The 6576-nt window shown below is 40.3% G+C and overlaps 1 non-coding gene across 1 annotated transcript; it reads right to left on the reverse strand.

Annotated features, from left to right (window-relative positions):
- Nucleotides 1-4732: 4732 nt before the first annotated feature.
- Nucleotides 4733-4839, reverse strand: LOC120092295 (small nucleolar RNA R71). Its single transcript, XR_005486002.2, has one exon. It is a non-coding gene; the product is annotated as a small nucleolar RNA R71 (small nucleolar RNA).
- Between the last annotated feature and the right edge of the window lie 1737 nt (nucleotides 4840-6576).

Here is a 6576-nt window from a genome sequence, read left to right on the forward strand (position 1 = left end):
CCCTATGCTATAAAGAAATATCTTTCAAGGGACATATCTTCTCCTTTTTTTGGTATCCTTTATTTTCATTTCTTTTTTTTATACTTTATTCTTGTTGCTTAATTGTTTCTGCTCTCTTTGTTTATATGTTTTTGGTTATCCTTGGCTACTAAAAAAAACGTTAGAGAAAGGGGGTAATTGGGGTTTCTTAATGCGACGAGTCTCGAAGATGCAGGAGAATTATATCCCAATGCATCTCCAAGAACCCGTCGTAGTTGAGGGAATAATACGTCATCCCACCATAGGACGGTGAAAATACATGCTGTTAGACATTCTTACTGTCCGCCACTAATGTGTGTGGCACTATCGTTACCTCGAATCACGAGGCAGCTATTCGTTTCCTCTTCATCCTTTGCCTATTTAAACCCTCTCCCTCTTCAGACACCCTTCTTCTTTACGCGAACCTAAAGTCATAAGCCCTCTACATTCCAAAAGCCTCCCCGTGAACATAAAGAACCCTCCAGCCCTCTCTTCGATCATACCTACTCCATCCACGATTCAAATGGAAGGTCAAAATACCCCTTCTTCAGCCCGATCAACAACCCCAACTTTCTCCTACGAAGTAGTGTCCCCTTTTGTTTCCATCAACGCAAGTTCATTCTTGGTCACCGCCGCATTGACTTAGGCACTACCACCCACTGTGGCATCACCTTCACCATTCAACCCCATACTCATCCCATCAATCACAACGGAATCCCAGTCCTCATTGCCCCATAATCCCCTTCGACCATCAGCCTCCGCCACAAGCGAGGCAAGGTGTAAGGATGAGCAAGAAGTCTATGGAGAAATTCTAAAAAAATCTAAAGCCTCTCGAATCCTTGGACGAAGGCGTGGTCAATCAATCAGGCGGTCAGCAAGTTGAGGTCAAGCCATCGCCACTTGAGTCAATCAGCACAGTGGCTAAGGAGACACAAGGCGACATCGAAGTGGATGGAAGAGCCCCTGGAGAGAATAAGTGGAAAAGAAAGAAGGAAAAGAAACAATAAAGTAGGCACTTCTGCCTCTACTACGGAGGCGTTGGTGAAAGAGTTCTAGAGAAAGGTCAAAAGAGTGAGGGAAAGCCTTGGTGAAATATGGAAGGAGGAAGAATGTCTAATCGCAGTGACAGAACTCCATCGCGAGATTCGTGATGAGAAGCTTGATCACATGAATGTTCCATTGCAACTTGAAAAATCAATGGATAGCATAGTACGTTCTGCGATGAAATTTAAAAAGGGACTTAAAGAAGAAAGTGAAGAATAGGAGAATTAGAAAGGAGAAGGTTCAACGCGCTAAACACGATTTACATAAAGTAAAGGCAGGAAGGTAGATGCATAGAAAAAAGATACGGAAAAACAAAAAAAGGAAGAAAAGAAGAACGGAGCAGTAGGTGGCGGCCTTAGTAAAGAAAAAGAACAAAGGCTAGTGGTGGTAAGAAATGAGGAAAAGGGAAAAGCGCCAAAACGAAGGCAAGAATCGTGATCAATGCCTGAATAAGTGATCCCAACCCCACTGCCTCAAAAAGGTGGCACGAGTTTAAATTTGGGGGTGTGATAACTTGTAGAAACACAAGTTATTATATCTCTTTCATTTAAAATAATAAGGCAAAAGCATGAAATTTAGATAATTTTTACCAATAAATCTATACAAAAAGCGGAGCATGCGATCACATACTTTTAACGCATAACATATTTAAATTTCACACTAATTTCGCTACTTCTATGCAGAATATCCTTCAGCAGTCTGATGAATGTGCGATCGCATGTTGCATACCCACTAATGCGATCAAGCAAGAATTATGAGTGAAGAAAAGGAAAGACGATCGCATAAGGTAAAAAGCATTGAGACATGACATGACATGGGCGGTGGGTGTCACATCACAAGTTGCGTTGGTGGCCGATAGGAAAACTTTGTTGAAGATTCAATGAACCCTTAACACGTTGCAGACGGCGCAGCAGAATATGAATTTAGTGTGCCCCATCAACGCAATCATAAGTTAGAGAAAAGAAGTGCTCGCAAATGGCTATAAATACCCATGCAAATGCCATGCGGAAAGGATATGGATGTTTTAATACAAACATTGTGATATATATCATGGGATACATTGTGGGAGACGAGAAGAATCCCCTGAGAAGAAATTCTTTCAGGAACCCTTAGAAATTCTTCACCAAATTGTTAATTCTACCTCTTGGTTGCTCGATACCTACAAAATAGGAAAATAAACACATAAAATCCACTAACGAGCCTGAATTAAGCTAGGAATATTAGCTCTTTTTTAGAGCTAATAAGGAGACGAGAAGAATACCCTAAGAATAAATTCTGCCAGAAACCGTACCAATTTTCCATAGAAATTCCTTAGTGAGAGCTTAGGATTCTAGGGAGAGAAGAGGATAATATTGGTCAATCGTATAAGTGAAGCAACTGTAAAACTAGCCGAAGAAAGCAAGTCATTGCGAACTAGAGCTTGACTTTCTGACCCTTTCTCTTTATTTTGTGTATTTGTATTGTAATTCGTGTATTGACAAATTCAGATTTGCAGTATGAATACATGTTTGTTATATACCTTGTCTGTCTTTGTTAGCTCTAAAAAAGAACTATTATTCTTAGCTTAATTTAAGCTCGTTAACGTATTTTATGTGTTTATTATCTTATTTTGTAGGTACCATGCACCGAGGAGGTAGAACCAAGAAATCAGAGATAAACAAGACTGATTTTAAGCAATTTGGAGGTGATTTGAGCTGTCAGGCTTCAAAACAGTGAAAATTACGAAACTGCCACTACACTGTCACAGTGTTGCAACGTTAGCTTGATGCTCTACCCTGATGCTCTAAGGCAGAATGTGCAGCATTGCAATGTTGCTTTACAACATTACGACGCTGCGAACTTTTATGGACGGACATGGTTAGCACATTGATAACGGGCAGAAATGCACGTTATTATAGTGCTAACTTATTAAATAATGTTGGATTGCGTTGATGAAATATGTTAAATTGCGTTCATTAAGCATAAATTCTATAATATTGCGGTTGCATTCGTTCAGCGCATTAGAACTATTGATTTTTGTATTTTTTGTGCAGAATATGCATTAACGCAATGCAAGATTGCAATCATAGGAAATCATCGGTCGAACGCAACTTCGCCGCAAGACTTTGCATTCATCGTGCTCGCAAATATTCACCCGAGAAGGATCGCTGCAACTTGGTCAGCACAACATGGTGGACGCATCTGGGTGAAAGTCTTTATAAGACATGGAATACTTCAGCATTGGCATTAAAGTTGTGCTTAACTCATTTATTAAGAATGGAATTTCTTTCTCTATATTTGTTCACTCTCTGTGATTCACGCATGAGTTGCTAGCTAAATTAGGCATTGAATGAATGGTTGAGAAGCATTTAGCATAGCTAGCAACTAGGGAATCTTCATTCTTTGTGATTATCTTGTTTATGTATACTTCATTCGTCTATTAGAGATACTCGAGAGGGTAGTCTAAGGACAGGATCTAGACTTGGGAAGGTCAGGTCAAAATCTAGGTTTGGAAGAACCAGATTAGAACGAATAAACGAGAGATAGGTGCTTAGGGATGAGCACTATTGGTTATCAACGCATCACATGCATCTTAGCAATAAGATATGATTGTATGCGGTCACCTTGCTTCCATGCATTTTGCATCGATGCATAGGACAAGAGTAGAGAGTTAGGAATAAGCTCTATGGACATTTTGCATGAAACATATGCATCCTAGATTTAGGAGCATCGCATTTACATTGGAAAATGACTTGCTGTGTATGGTAGTAACATGATCGCATAGTCTGACGCATTCCCAAGTAATGCTAGCTAAAAATCTTCTCAACCCGTTCATCGTATACTCATTGCATCTATCAATGCAAATTTCGTTTCTCAAATCCGCCGCATTTATTTATTTCTTTTTTTTTTTTATCAACGTAAACAACAAACTAAACACTTCATTTATTTACCGTTTACCGCAAAGTTTTCATCCAAAAACTATCAACGCAATCTATTTTCACAAGTCCCTGTGATTGACCCTAGACTTACCAAGAAACTCAGGAGAATTTACACTTGAATTCTGCTGGGGAAACATGAGTGCACAACGCAATCCACCAACGTATGTCATTCATATTTTCACTTAATAAAATTACGCATCAATTTTTTGGCGCCGTTGTCAGGGACTTCGGCAAAATAGTTTTTTAACTGTATTTTTTTTATTTCTTTGCAGGATTCTCAATCTCTAGCGAATTATGACTCGGAGATTGAGAGGACTTTTAGAAGAAGATTGAGGGACCACCAATAACAACAAGAAGAAACACCAAGAATGGCAGAGCAACCGGTAGAAAGGGTCGCTAATGCGAACAATATAATGGCCAACCCATCCTTCTGGCGAATGATGAGGTCGGCGTTAAATGGATCGAGGTTTGAAATGAAGCCGGTGATGTTGCAGATGATCCAGGCTACTGGGCAGTTTGGAGGGAGGCATGGCGAAGACGTGCACGCCCACCTCCGGAGCTTCATAGAAATCTGCAACACTTTTGTGTTCCCAAACATCTCAATTGAGGAAGTTTGACTAACGCTGTTTCCTTTTTCTTTGTGTGATCAAGCGAGGAATTGGGTATACTCTCTCGAACCGGGAGAGATAACTTAATGGGAATAGGTGGTGGAAAAGTTTATGAAGAAGTATTTTCCACCAACTGAGAATGGTAGGAGAAGAAAATTGATAACAAATTTTGAACAAGAAGATGATGAATCGTTCAGCGATGCTTGGGCGAGGTTCAAGTGGTTGGTAAGAGACTGTCCTCACAATGGCTTACCAGACTGCCTGCAAATGGAGATTTTCTACCAAGGATTGAATCCCTCTTCGCAGACCGCTGCCAATGCGGCAGCCGTTAGTGGTCTGCTCGACAAAACATATGAGAAGCTAAGAGCATACTTGATTGCATTTCCAAAAATCATGAAGATTGGAGGGAAACTAATCAGAGATCAAGAATCAACGAAAATAACGCAAACAATGGGGCCATTGCATCCTTTCAAAATCAAATGATGGCGATGATGAGTTTAATACAAGGCATTGCAATTAATAATATGGGAGCGAAGAAAGGGCAGGTCAGCGCAATCACTCAGACGAACGCAAGTTGTGTCCTTTGCGGTGATGCTCACCTGATGGAGGAATGCCTAACAAACCCACAGTCGTTATGCTTCATGAGAGATAACCCCTATTCCAATACCTACAACCTCAGGTGGAGAACCCACCCCAATTTTTCTTGGAATAATCAACAACAAAATTTTCAACCTGTGGTGGAAAAAGAAAGGCCACAAGGATTCTTTCAACGCAACAACGATCCAGCGCAAAATCAAACAAGCAGCTCATAACAACCACCATAATCCCTTTCTTTGGAGAGCCTACTGAAGCAATATATAGGGAAAAACGAGACGGTGCTTCAAAGTCAGGCCACATCCATCCGCAATCTTGAATTACAAATGAGCCAGATTGCGAATGAGCTCAAAAGTCGACCGCAAGGAGCGTTGCCGAGCTCAATTGAGCTCCCTCGCAATGCTGGGGTAATGGAAAGGAACAGTGCTTAGCAGTCTCCTTGCTAAGAGACGACACGACTGCGGAAGTAGGGGAGAAGCGCATTGCGACCAACTTGAATGCAGTGATAACCGAAGACTCGCTGACCTATAGTTTGGAGAAGCCTGAGAAAACAGATCCTGAAGTTGTTGTATGGATACGAATGGAATGTTATGTATGTGTTATGTTTTGTATCGCCTATACACACTACTGATTGATGAATGTGCTACAAGCTCATGTCCCCGGAAACGGCGCCATAAACTTGTAACGAAAGTTTATGTAAATAATAATCATACAAGCTCATGTCCCCAGCAACAACGCCAACAACTTGATGACATAGAAATGTAATTCCTTTATTATGCATGCACTGCGATGATAGATAGTACTTTGCGATAAAGACAATTTTATGTGATACTACGTCTAAATATATGCGTTGATTGTTATATGCTTGTAGTATGCAATGAAGTAGTGTGTGTCACAAGTTTCCTTGCGCTAAAACCAAGTATAATTCCAATGCAAGTTTCTCAGAATAATCCGAGGTCGAACACAGGGATTGTTTTCGTTAAGGTGTTACTTTTGTGATACATGCGACCAGTTTAACAATGAATAAAGAATTGGGTTGATACATGAATGTAAATTGCGATAAAGTAAAATATGCGTTGAAAACAAAAACCTAAACTAAGATGATACAAGATACATGATACATGATGCTGAGTCCGTGACTGACTGTGAAGTTATACAAAGGATTGTGGTATGCGATGGCAAGTCTTTATGGATGAATCAGAAAGAGAAAGAGTAAATAGTAAAAACAACGTAAGGTTGTCAATTGCGTTAAAGATGCAACTAAGGTTCCGCTTTCCCTTAGCATATACCTCTCGATGATTAGCCGCGTTCCCATATTTCTATGGTGAAACAGGGATGAACGTGATGAACACAAGGTTGCTTCCATCTCTGGAAGTATTTCTCGCTTTAGATAA

The sequence above is a fragment of the Benincasa hispida genome, chromosome 11 (genome assembly GCF_027475165.1).
Source record: "Benincasa hispida cultivar pf3 chromosome 11, pf3_genome.v1.1, whole genome shotgun sequence".
Classification (NCBI taxonomy): Eukaryota; Viridiplantae; Streptophyta; class Magnoliopsida; order Cucurbitales; family Cucurbitaceae; genus Benincasa; species Benincasa hispida.